The sequence below is a fragment of the Gasterosteus aculeatus genome, chromosome 13, assembly GCF_964276395.1.
Source record: "Gasterosteus aculeatus chromosome 13, fGasAcu3.hap1.1, whole genome shotgun sequence".
NCBI classification, from domain to species: domain Eukaryota; kingdom Metazoa; phylum Chordata; class Actinopteri; order Perciformes; family Gasterosteidae; genus Gasterosteus; species Gasterosteus aculeatus.
In genome coordinates this window covers 14,392,105-14,406,063 of record NC_135701.1, presented here as the reverse complement: position 1 = coordinate 14,406,063, position 13,959 = coordinate 14,392,105, and positions in this window count along the sequence as shown.

Below are 13,959 nucleotides of genomic sequence, written 5' to 3'. Positions count from 1 at the left end.
TTTTTTTTAATCAACAGTAAAATATTGTGTGTGTTCCCTTAGTGTCATCGGTTAATTACAGAGGGGCTGGACGCACGTCTTCTTATCACTACGTTACCCCGAATACAACCTATACAACAAAAAGAAACTTTAAATCATACAGCTAAATATTATTCTCTCCAATACTAAGTCTGCCCTGATTTGCCTGTTTTCCTCATCATCTGTGTTGTTTTTGGAGACCTCACACCATCCTACTAACCGCTCCTCCACCTGGAGCCACACACACACACACACACACACACACACACACACACACACACACACACACACACACACACACACACACACACACACACACACACACACACACACACACACACACACACACACACACAGCTACCCTCTTCCCACTCTCCAGGCCCTATTTGGCTCACCTGCTCTTTATTGGCCATCTGCATGGATGCTTAATGCTAATCAATAACTCCCTTGCGTGCCAGCTCTGAGGTGGAGACGTCAATGCTGCCTAACAGGGTTAGTGATAAACCTGTACCACTGCTGTGTAGCAGACGCACATGCACACACTCAAACTGCAGCTCCCTGCAGCAGCGTGTCTGTGTTGTTCAGGTGTGTTTGTGCTTGCTGCTGTACCCGTCGCCTGCTGTCTGGTATTGCAGAGCCTGTGGTGAATGTGATGCTCAGAGAGCGGCAGCGTTGGCAAACAGCAGAGACTGGTTTTGTGAGAAACTGTCATGTCACCTGGGAGGGCCTGTTTAGGGAGAGAGAAGGGGGGAGAAAGTGAGAAATGGCTGGGGAATAAACGCTGATTGCACTGCTCACTGTGAAACTGAAGCTGGAGATTCTCTCTGTTTATTCATTGAATCAGTAAAAATCGTCTGAATATTCAAGGCATTTTATTCTTTTCTTTTCACAAGTTTTTGCCAACAATATCGTAATTAGATACTTCTCACGTAAGCACTTAATTGCACTTGTACTCCATTTGGTAGCAAACATTTAGTCACCTTTCTGTTGTCCACAGCGTAGACGTTGTACAAAGGGACAATAAGTACAGTCATTAATGACACAGGTTTGACTAGGTTTGGCAACAGATTTGCATACAGCTAATGGATCTTTTGGGGCATGTCACATTGCACTTTGTAGTTTGTGGATGCCAAGGTTTTAAATTTCCTTCAAGAGACGTCACAGTGGCTCTGTGGGAGATACTACCTGCCAGTCTGGTTTGGCTGACCTCTTTTATGGCTGGATAAGGGCATGTGCTCACAGGTTTGCAATGAGCACCAGGTTATTGTTGTGTATCCAAAGCTCTGTTGACTAGCTTGACTCAGTTTATAAGTGATCAGTGATATAATTCAGTCTCTCACTAAGAATTTGGATTTAAATGCCACAATTTATTTAGGTCTAAACCAGCAGATTACTGGCCTGGTGTGTGTCACACGGAGTTAAAAGTGGAAAAGTTACCCTCCTTTCCCAAACATGCCTGCTGCGTAGCCACGGCTGTCTGGCCCGGCACAGTAACAAAGAAGCTGTGCAATACTGGCTCCGGTCAAGATGTATGGTGCTGGACCTTTTCCTTCAATGCGCTCCTCTGCGTGGCAGCCATGTTGGGAGGGAAAGTACTGTGTGGTCGCCTGAGAACTTGTGTGTTTCCCAGCCAACGCGCATCTAAAGAATAACAATTTCACTAGCCATGAAGACCATCCATGGAGCCATGGGGGCCGTGGCCAGAAAGCTCAGCCAAACACTCTCCTCTCATGCAGTTTTCTATGTACTCCTATAAATACATCTCCTATTTGTATAGAGGCGATATGCATCTTTGGGAAAATACCACAATGTTGACATAAGAGCACCCTTTACACCCCCACTATTTTACTGCCCCCGTCCCTCTCAAGACTCTTTCTACCCCTTGCTGAACCTTTCAATGTAAGAGAGAGAGAGAGAGAGCGAGAGAGAGAGAGAGAGAGAGAGAGAGAGAGAGAGAGAGAGAGAGAAATGAAGGGAGTCGGAGTAAAATAAGTGTCTCTTAAAGGCCTCCACGGTCTTTAAGCCACTATGGTATCCACCAGAGCCCTCACATACACTCGGCCTCTAAAGGGCTTTTGTCCTGTAAAGAGGGGGTTTGGCTAGATTGGGGGTGCTTGTGGGTTGGCGGGTGGGATTGGGTTTGGTGTAGTATATTTGGCTCCCACGTCTCCATCGCTGAAATGGTGAACTTTTTTTTAAGCCAGAGAATTTAGAGGTGGGGTGTGGAGGGGCAACAGGGATTCTGTTTTGGGAGGGGGCAGGAAGGTTTGGAAATCTTCCAAACAGTGCCTTTTTGCTTTCAAAGTAGGCTCTACTTGTGTAAATGTGCTCTTTGTCCCTTGGCCTATTGTTTGAATAGCATTGTGGGAAGCTCACAGGGGCCTAGGGGGCCTATGAGGCCAGACGGGGCTCTCCCCGGAGGACTTGGACACAGGACGATAGGGCTTGGAAGGTACAATTAAGTAAGGTTCACACATGCATCTACACAAATGCGTGCAAACACCTTAACACAAGCAAACATATACATTTAAAGTATACACGACTGCTGACAGATAAAATATGAAAACAGTCTGCCTGCCTCCCCGTATAAAGGGATTCCTTGATAGAGCTGACTGTTTGGGGTCCCTCGCTGCAGCCAATTCAGGACTTCCATCTGTCCTCTCAAAAAAATGCCGGCAGGTGGAAGAGAGGCACAAAGCATTTGCATCATGGGTCCAATTATTCCGCCTTTACAGAGTCTGTGGTTCAGTAGAGTGAAATGTTTACCTCTGTTATAGAACTGTAGTTTAAGTATATTAAATACGCAGACTGAGAGTCTATTGGATCTGGAAGTAGAATTACTTCTTATTTGTGTTGTGATAAATTCCTGAAATAATTGTTTGCATAATTCCCAAACACATCGTTGTGAAATTAAATCTTGCCATTGTAATGATTAAATATTGCTGCAACAGGTGCATGTAGTTACACAGGCCAGAAGCAGACTTAAATTCCAATCCAATGAGGATAATCCAGAGAGGATAAAGTGAGACCCAGTAAATCTCTCTCTTGTATGTGAGGAAGTTCTACGTCTCTTCTGTTACTGCGTCTTCTCTGTTTGTCTCTGGTAAATCCCCATCACAGCCGAAAACCCAAACCTCAAACACTCCCGTTTCCCACCACTGGTTAGATACTTGAGTCTCGTCTGCTCTCCTCTACTGTCATCACCAGATATCCTGTGACCTCTCTTTCCTCCAAAACCCCCAGAGCAGCACTCAGCCTTTCTGCTGAAAGGTGATTGAGCATGGCACCCTGCTCCAGCCCTGTCTTGCTTTGTCTGGGGACGTGTGCCTGTGTCAGGGACCACAATTAGAGGGGCGCGTCCCCTACCATTAATCACAGAAGAGTCCCGGATCTCAGCGCGGGCTGTAAGTACCCGACAGTCGCACTCACGGACAATTTGTCCAGCATCCGCACGCCGCCCATATAAGATTCAACACGACGATATCGGACTGTAATCCCATTGCATAGTCTGTTTTTCTACATAGATCATATATTATTTTACCCAAAAGCTTCACCAGAGTAGTCAATCAGCCATTAATGCCAACATCTGTACTGTTGTAATCTGAATTGTTTATATGTTGTGGAAAAAAAAATTCCAACTCAATCATTGCTTCCCTGTAAAATATTTTTTAATCCCTAATTCTTCCAAAAACTGATAAAATTCTGCACCTTAAAAGCTATTTTCTTGAGACCTTAAATAGATGTAAAAATCAATGTACCAATTCAAAAGCATCCCATTTAGGAAACAGTTTGCAGTGAATATGTGGAAACAATGGCTGCATTTCGTGGAATGTACACCAGACAGAGGGCAAATACGAGCTTGACCTGAGAAAAACATCCTCAATTCCCTTTTCGCCCCGAGCATTGGGATCAATATTGTGGTAGGATGTTAAATATTTGTCATCAGACAATCACACATTGATGAAACAAATCAATGGATGATAGATTGAATGACAGAGGCCCGAGTGCTTGCTTACCTCGCTCCTAAGGGGTTGGGAGGGGAAAAGGGAGGGAAAGATGGAGGGAGACGGAGATTCGTGCCTCTCGGGGGGCAGACATTCGTTCTCTTGGGGACTATCGGCTTCTTTTCCGCTTATTTGTAGATGGGGGACATGAAGGAAAGAAAGAAGGGACTCGGGGGGGCGGGGCTGTGTGAGTGTTCAAGAGATCTCTCTAAAAATGCACGCAACTGCTGTTAAATTATACTTTGTACTTCATGGCCCCTCAGTTTGTTTGCCACCATTCTTTCCACACATACGTGAATACAAATAACACACATTGAGAATGCTCATAAAACACACAATCACACAAACACACACTCTCCTTCTCTCTCTCTCTCACACACACACACACACACACACACACATTGTCTCCGTGTCACATACATACACACACTACTCTGTATGCTCCCCTTTCTCTCACTGTCTTTATCTAACGCATAATGAATTCTGAGTCCGGTCCCTTTCGATCTCGCTCTCTCTCTGTTCCCGATGCTTTATAAAAACAGAGGAATGAAAAGCAGCCAGATGGTAGCTCAGGCCTAATATAAAATCAATACACTGCCTCCAAGAGAACTGAAGAGGGGAAAAGAAAAAGAAGAGATGGTTAAAAAAAAAGAACACTCAAACACCACGAATGCCAAAATAGATTTTTTTTTTCTTTCCTTTTCTTTCTCCATTACACTTTCCCTATTGCAGTGTCTTTTACATATTACAAATATGTCCCCCCCCACACACACACACACACACACACACACACACACACACACACGCACATTGTATCAGTTTAGTGTGCTTCAAACACACTCTCCGGCTTTGTGTAGACCCAGACCTTCAAACTTCCCCACTTACCGCCTCCAAATGCACCTCCAGAGAAGCCATGGGGAGCTGCTTGTGTGTGTGTGTGTGTGTGTGTGTGTGTGTGTGTGTGTGTGGCTGGAGATGTGGGGGGAGGGGGGGGGGGGGGGGGGGGGGCATGTGTGTTACTGCTGGCACACAAGACTTTCAGGGCATCTCATTGGACCACAAAGTGAGAGAGAGGAGGCCATGACAGAGATAGCCTTTGAAGAAGGAGAGGCCATTGAGAAGCCATTAGGGTAATGATAATTGGCACAGTGAATAAGCAAGAAAGAAAAGGGAGAGGCAAGAATGTGCATGTGTGTGTGTGTGTGTTTGTGTGTGTGTGTCGCGTGGGTGTGGCGAGTAGTTAACAAATGCAAAGAGGTGATATGTTACAAGTTAATTTGATTGACAGCCACATGTCAGATGGTTGTTTTTTTCCACTGGGATTCACCAATGAAGTTTTGCTAGTTTTAAATGACATAGAGACTGCATGAAATTGAAAGAGAAGAAGATATATAGTGTGTGTGTGTGTGTGTCAGCAGCCCCACTCTGAGGAAGGAGCAGTAAAGCCTGTCCCCTGGTGACTGGGCATGCTTGCTGGGTGACAGATAGCCCGGGGAGAGAGGGGACACCAGGCTGTTTAGCTGATAATTAAGGGGGTTTTATCTTAATTTGAGCTGTTACACTCCATCCTCTCCTGTGATTTATGAGTTGCTGGCCCAGGCCTGCTCCCCTGCTCTGCCCCTTAGCATCGGGAACAAGACAAAGGAACCTCTTCCTCCTGTACACTTGCACTGTACCACACGCGTGTGCATTAGACACGTACAATTACGTGCATATTATCCCAAACTCTTAAGCATTGACACACAAACTGATAATTGGGAAAGGCCAAAGGAATACACTTGTACATCCATTCTTAAAGGAGTGCGAAAAGCTCAAAGCGCACAGTATCAGCACAGCGGCTGATTGATATCCGCCCGCAGCGGTGGCGCAGCTCTCTCTTACGGCTTTTATTCATCCTCAGCCAGGCGCGAGTTGTAATGAATCAAATGAGCAAACGGACTGAAGTTTCAGCCTCTTGCCGGGCCGGCCCAGGAGAGAAGTACGGAGCGGTGCAGGATAGAGTTCCCCTCCGAGGTGGAGTGACCGCAGGCAAGAGTTAACTTGATCTTCATCTGGGTGGGGTACAGGGTGAAGAGAAGGCGCGCTGGAGGGAGAGGGGGGGGGGCGTATCACAGGCAAACAATGCAAGCCACTGTTCTCCACCCATCAACCCCCAGGGTCACAGAGGAGAAGACATGCTAGTGCAACCTCATCTCCTCCAGTCACCTCTCACATAAAGGCCGGGGATTTCTCCAGCGCCCCGGCTCGGATGTTGTTTTTACCCAGTTTGTGGGTAGGTCTTTTGGCCAAACGTGTTTTAGACTGCGGAGTAATAATCCCAAAGGTATTTGGCTGGAGGGAGGGGCCTTCACGCCCTTCAAAATGGAGGAGGGCGAGAAGAGTGTGGCCATTCCTGTGGGTGTGTAAGCCAAGACGTCTCCCTCGCCGTCCTTCGCCTTCAGTGGTGTTCTGTTTGTCTGAACCGTCACCGTCAGTCTGCATCGAAGGTTGCTTTATAGCTTTCATTTCTAAATGTCTCAGTCATTCTAGGAACTTTGCCGTGCAACAATGCTGTCTGTGCACTTGTCAAAACAAAGTTGGGAACAAGCTTGACAGAATAACTTGACAGCAACAAGGAATTCACTCATATTTTACAGACAGACACTTTGAGTAAAGTGGGATTTTGTCATTTCCTGCTATTCTAAAAGGTGTATGTGTGATGAGATTGACAATAGGGATAGGTGTCCACCGCTGGAGGTTCTCCCGTTGACCCGTGACCCCTGTGAGTCAGAAACTTGTTTGTGTTTCACAAAGTTCCCTCCTCTTTGGCTCTTATCTCTTGCATGGTGGGGGCAGCGGGGGCTGCAGGGGAAGTAGCGGTTTCAGCCAGAGGCACCGAGTCTTCTCGGGCCACGAAACCTCATCTGTCTCCTCCTCCTCCTCCATCCATCTAGGCTCTTAGCTTTCACCCCTGACCCTGTCACACCCTCCTCTGGGCTCCAGCAACAACAAAAGAAGGAGATTAGGGAAATCGACAGGCTGGAGGGGATTACTGTAGCCCTTTTCATCTCGACCCCACGCTCACAGTTGACACAGTCTGTTAGCAGTACTTCAACTTAATCTGAGTGCAGTTTGCTTTTTAGTTTGTGTACTTATGTGAGCCCTGGTTTGTACGCAGACTTAATTGTAGCAAAATTCACAGAAAATAACAGAAGCCGTCCGTTTTGTCTTCCTAGGGCATATATTGTCCGTGTACCCCGCTTATATTAATAAACATGTACAGCCACGTTCAGCGCGCATGTGATTGAACAGATTAGCTGGATGGAAATGTCGAAGATATTTGCTACGTGCCGTCAACTTTACAGGCTGATGTGCAAAGTGACACACTGATAAAAGGTTGTGTTACTGGGCACTTCGTCACAACGAAATTGAAAGCAAAAGTATATCTCCTCCCTTGCTGAAGCACAGCATCCAAATTATGCAAACCTGTGACCCTTAATCATAGTTAAGTCCTACTTCTACCCACCTCTCTTTCTCTTTTTCCCCCCTTAGCCCGGGGAAGCGCCCCTGAATGGCCTCGGTTCTCAGAGCCTGGCAGCGAGTCAAAACTATGTGCTCGGCCCTCTAGGAGCACGTCTGCTATCCGGTAAGCCGTTTAGCTCCTAATACCAACAACAAACACTCTTTCTGTGCCGGGCCCGGGCATAGAGCACAGGGAGCTGCCTGTGAGGGAGGTCAGACAGCTCTATAATCGGACTCTACCCATCTGCCCTCTGCTCTCCCACACTGAGCAGCAGGTTGGGCTCCTCTGCAGGGGACTAAGTGGGACACGGGGGACACAGATGCCCATTGACACTGCACCATTGACGGAGTTTAAGCCCCGGCATAGCCAACAAGTGATCTCACAATGAGCAAATTATTTAATGATGTAGTATTTGTGTGCTTTGCTTGTGTGTGTGTGTGTGTGTGCGTACTGTATGCGTGTTGCACTTGTGATTGGAGTGACTGTGCGGATGTGCTGGAGATAGTTGTGTGTGGAGAGGTGTGTGTATGTGTGTGTGCCTGCATGTTTATGAAGTGGTAGTTCAGACGTTTCATTTGCAGCAGGCTAGTGAATGTGCAGAGAGGCGTCTCAGTAGATGTGTGCTGTCACCCCCCCCCCCCCCCCCCCGCCCCCTCCCCGCACCCCCCTCTGCCCTCTTGCATACCTTCTCCACCACGAGTCTCTCACTCACCCTCATTTTCTCTTTACTCGTCTTCCTTACTCCCTCTCTGAAACCCACCCCCGCTCCCCTGTTTCCGCACCCCATGCTGGGCTAATTTGAGAGCTTCTTCCCTGGATCCCAGCATCCAGCTGGTAGTCTCTCCACCCCTGCTCAGCCAATGAGCGTCTCTCATGGATGCGCTCCACCAAGCGCTCCAGTGCTCTCTCGCAGGCCATGTAAAAAGGTGTACTGGAGGAGAGGGGAGGTGGAGCATCGGGTTACCTTAGACATCTATGCTCTTTAACCATACCAGGGTGCCATGGTAACAGGAGTCTACCTCTCTGATGGATGTTTTTTTCTTTCCTTTGTTATCGCTTTTTGTTGTTTTTCCCCCCTCACCAAGATTCACCGTATTCACTGGAAGAGTACAGTTCTCCACTCAGGAGTGTGAGCTTGCATGTGATTGGCTGTGCAGAATCCCTGGTGGTCTATAAGCAGTTAGAGAGTACGTCAAATAGTGTGCTGAACATATTAAGGGGCAGCTTTATGTCAGACAAACTGCAATGGGACACACACACACACACACACACACACACACACACACACACACACACACACACACACACACACACACACACACACACACACAGCTGCACAAGCACACAGTCATAACACAATTTACAAACATGACTTAGTGTCAGCATTAAACTTGTCCTAACTGGGGTACTTTTTACTGTGCTGTAATTTATTTTACCCACTATTTCTGAAGAATTAATAATCTGGGAAAGAGAAGCTCTTGGGTTTCCTTGAAATTGCTGTTTCCTGCCTGATTGAGAACCAGTTGTCAATAAAAAATAAGACACTTTGCCAACCAAAATCGCTGATACATTTAGGCTGAGCAACAACTTAGCAAATCACTTAATTGCTGCATTGGCTAATTTTGATTTACAAAAGCATCTTGTGCTTAAGGAGTCATGTTACAGATACATGATTTAGCATGGGGCATCCTAATTTAACTTTTTCAAAATTGAGTTTGATGATGAACACTATTTGACCCGGATTCTAACTTTATATTTGGACTAAAACACATTGGCAAACCTATTCTAGTACAAATGGGTGATGAACAAAAGCATGTTCTAGTGTTGTGAGTGAGTCATTTCCTGTTTGATGTAACACATAAAAAGTATGACTTGATGCGACTCAAATCGAGTTTCTTCCTCTTTTGTATCACAAACTGTAATTGAAATTGGAAGTGTTTCACCAGCAGACAGCAACGATCTCAACGACCGCTGTGCTGCCTACAAATGGCAGCAACAGAAAGTTACAAAACAAACTGGGCAATGTCCCACTTTGTCGTCTGTCCGCCTGGATTTGCTTTTCTTGTTGTTGTTTTTGTCCTAGCTTTTGGGGCGAAATCCTTACATGTAGGCGTTCATTCAACTGCTCTAACAAGCCTACTGGGGCATGAGCTGAGCTATCTGCGGGACATGAATCGGACCTGGCCAAGGGCACAAATCACACCGAGAGAAGAAGAGAGACCCTGACAGCAGAGGGCTGCGGCTCAGCTTACTCCCTCCGCCCCTCTGCTCCTTGCTGGATTTTCTGCTTTCCCTGCTCTCTGCGCCGCTGTTCGGGGGGCTCTGTCGGCTTGTTTAAAATAATCTCCATGCCCGCCGAGGGAGGAGGACAGTTGTTCCTCTTGCCTTGACCGCTCTGAGCTGTGCTGAGGACCGGTGGGTTCGCCTTGGCCTGTGTTTCTGCGTGTGTGTGTGTGTTTCTTTGTTTTGGACGTAGCGGGGATGTGATTCATCATGTGGTGGTCAGGCGGACTCAACAGGCATAACCACAGCCAGCCACACCAGGCCATCTGAGACCACGCAGCGCCGAGGCCTGGTTGCTCTCTGCACACAGCATCACTCGAAAACACCCCAGGGAGGCAGCAGAGGTGGCGTGTGAAATGCACACCAGGGAGAGACTGGGGGAGGCATGAGCTCACATTTGTCTGTGTGTGCGTGCGTGTTTAAAATGTAACATTCTAGTGGAGGTACATAGAACATGATGTATCTGAAAAAAACATTGGAAATGTTGGGGTGGGGGGGCTGGTCTTTCTTTCCATGGCTTGCCTGTGGAGGGAGTTTCCGGCTGTGGCTGAGGCCCTCGGTTCCTGAGACACGGGGGGGGGGGCTGTATTTCTATCCTCGCTCCTTCTCCAGTGCTCCGTCCCTCTCTGTTTCTCCCCATGGATGCCGCTGAAGGACATGTCACCCACGACACGGCACTGGATAAGACAAGCCCACACCTCTCTGCCCCCCCTCCCTCCCTTTCCTCCCCTCCCTCCCCCTGCCATCCAACTTCCTCCCTGAATACACTCTCTCTCTCTTTTTTTATTCAGTCCCCACAAACACAAACACATAAACAAACTCAATTAGCTAATCACACTGGCCTGGCCATTGGGTGGTCCTAATTAACGTTTACTGGCTGCCTAATGTCAGCTCTCAGGCAATGATTAATAACTAGCCTCCCACCAGAACACACACACACACACACACACACACACACAACATGCAGTTAGTAAGCAGAGAGGCGCGAGTTGCTGCCTTTTTCGTATTATGATATTACCATTGTTTAGGGCTGCGACAACTTAACATGTGCCAGTTGGCTGCAAACCAAACCTTTTTTTTTTTTTTAAACAGTAGACAAGCACTCCAGAGAGGAAGCTGTAACATGATCATTAATCCTCTGTGCTGTAAAACAGATTAGGGCCTGCCTGGAGTATGGTGGAGTAGTCCAAACATCCCGGGCCCAGCAGACAGTTTGCAAACAGGCCCCGTGGAGCGGCGCTCAGGAAGGCTGCTGCTCAGCTGGCGAAGGGTTAACATCGGCTGGGCTCGCAGACTCGCTGCGCGTGACGCACCGTCTCGATGAAGGAGGAAAGTCTAACAGGAAAGGCAGTCTAAAAAAGGGCCCTAGGTACGTTTTCTTTGGCCCTCTCCTCACATTTTTTGCACTTGTTTTTCCAATTTGCAGATTGGTGCACAGTTCCTCTTAATTCCGGCGCTGGAAGCTTACCCCTTTATTGTCGTTGTGGGGTTTATTCTGTTTTTCTCTTCTTCTTTCTTTAAAATCTACATTTTTGGCATCGGTCCCACTTCCCGCCTGCTACTGGCCTCACTCATCCTCTGCAACTCCTGTGTCCTCTTTGCCCGTAAATTCACCCTACTGCACAATTCCTATAAGCCGCCCAGACATTTCTAGCGGTAAAACGGTAAAACGGCATCACACCTGACCCAAAAGCTCCTTGTGTTTGTGTGTGTGTGTGTGTGTGTGTGTGTGTGTGTTTGTTAGATTGAATATGAATGAGGTCAGTTGAGAGGGTGGACACAGCAGTGACAAGTCTTCATATGTTAATACGCTGCACATGTGGCTCTGGCATTGGAGGGCTGCGGTGGTCAGAATGACCCCCTACCCATTTCCACCCCATCCCATTCATCCCCGCTGAATGTGACTCTCCATTCACGCTGTTTTCACAGAGGAGGAAGGGAAGGAGGGAGGAGGGGAAGGACAGGGTGGAGAAGGAGGAGGGTCGGTGGTCTCAGAAGGAGAGAGGTGGTCTTTCTCTTCTCCTCGCTCGGAGAGAAGAAAAAACAATTGGTGTGCAAATGGAGCCTCTCCCTTATTCCTGGATGACCCGCCCCTCCCCCCCTCTGTCCCGTCCCTTCATCCCTTCCCTTCCCTTCATCCTCTCTGTCGTCTTTGGGTGTTTAGAGGGGGCACAGTGGCAAAGATAGCTACAGCAGCTGTTTAAAATCCAGTTGAATAAAACAGCATAGGTTGTATCTTGCGCGTGTGTGTTTTTTTTATTTGAAATGCGGATTAACTCGCGCCTGTAGTTGTCTGTGTGTGTGTGTGCGTGTGTGTGTGTGTGTGTGTGTGTTCGCTTGCTTGTCTGTGTGCTAGCAAACCTGTCAAGGGAGAAAGGCCCCTAGTGTCCTCTGTAATTTTCATAGGTCAGAACTGACAATGGGCACTTTGATAGAGAAGCTGTGGAGATGTAAATCAGCCAATGGAGGGAGACAAAACAACTGTCCTCCCACTGGCCCCAACACCCTACAAAAAAGGGGGGATTTAGGTTTAAAAGAGTGAGAGAGAGTGCAAGAGAAGAGAGAGAAAGAGCAAGAAAGACATCTCCTTCTGCCTTTATTTTGACGATAGTCTCCTTTTCAGGACGTCTGTGAGTTGGTGGTGGTGGCAGCAGCAGAGGGTTTTTTTTTGGGGGGGGCGTGAAGGTTGTGCTGCTAAATGAACTATTTTAGTCAGACCGCCTCATTCCTGGGAAAGTTTAGAGCATCTTCTCTATTGCCTGGCACCTGGAGTGGGTCACTGGGAAGCAGGACAATAGCATTGAGGTTGGTGGTTTGTCGGAGCACGGTCCTGCTCGGCTCCAGACTTGGACACGCTCCAGGCCTCCCCTTAATCCCATCACTGCAGCAGCCCTGGGGCTGAAAAGACCCTCTGGAGAGGGCGGGAAAGCCTCCAGCAGCAGTCACATTGAGAATCTGCCTCTGTAGAATATGTAAATATGTCTGTATACTGTGTGTGTGTGTGTGTGTGTGAGAAAGACAGAGCGTCGTCGTCTGTGAGTGGATCAGAGAAGGAGAATGAACAAGACGAAGTCATGAACAAACTTTAGAGAAACAAATTAGAGGTAAAACAAACGTGCGGACTACTTATAAGTACAGATTAAAGTCATAAAGATGCCAAACACATAATGGATGTGCGCCATTGGGCCCCGAAGGCCTCTGGAAGCGTGGAATCTACCCAATTTCCGGAGGTGGATGACAAACTGCTTCTACATGTATGACTATCTCACAACATGAATGGGCTTGAGGGAGGCCCGACAATAGCAGCGAGTTGCCATTTATCAGGGAATGCTTGCGTTGTATATCGCTGCATACCGCAAAAAAGAGCGCAAACCTGCCTCAACTAATAGTTGTGGTTGTTGAGTGTAATGTTGGAGGGCTTTTATTGAGACCTGCAGGACTGCGTGGAAGCCTCGGAGTGTGAATGAGCAGTGAGGCGGTCAGTCAGACAGACTGGTCAGAGATAAGCAGATGAAAGCCCTTGGGATGGCTGGTGGGAAAGAGATTAATCCATCAAAGTAAAAGACAGCTGTTGTGACATTTGATGCCACTCTCACAAAAAAACACAGCACATCAATGGTTAAGAATACGTAGAGCAAAGGGTTAAAAGCAGCTTCAAAATACATCTTTGCAGACATTTTTGCCATTGTGAAGGATACAAACTTTACTTTACAAACCAATTTTGTGTACCAATTTGGTATCTTAATTACTTTCAAAGAACCCTTTGCAAGTGACAATCTTTTACCAGCAAAAAACATAATTATAGATGAAGTGATTCGTAAATCAAGCATTTTTATTCAACTTAATTGAAAGTCTTGGGAAAGAAGCTGTCGGGGAAGTCCGTTGTAACTTGGCTTCTGGTGAGTTTTATGGATTTTACCTCTGCTGAATATTCAATTCATTATACATGAAACATCCTTTATGACTCAAATTTGGAGAATGGCATGTATTGACAATTCGGAAACATGACGGTGATTTATCACTAGATGAAGTGGAGATAAAATATAGAAGTAAGTCATTTGTGATTTTTAATGGGCCTCTATTCATTGGGAGTTTGTCTGCCAACAGTTTGCATGCCAGGATACAAGCTGAGAACCACCAGTGGAAATTGCT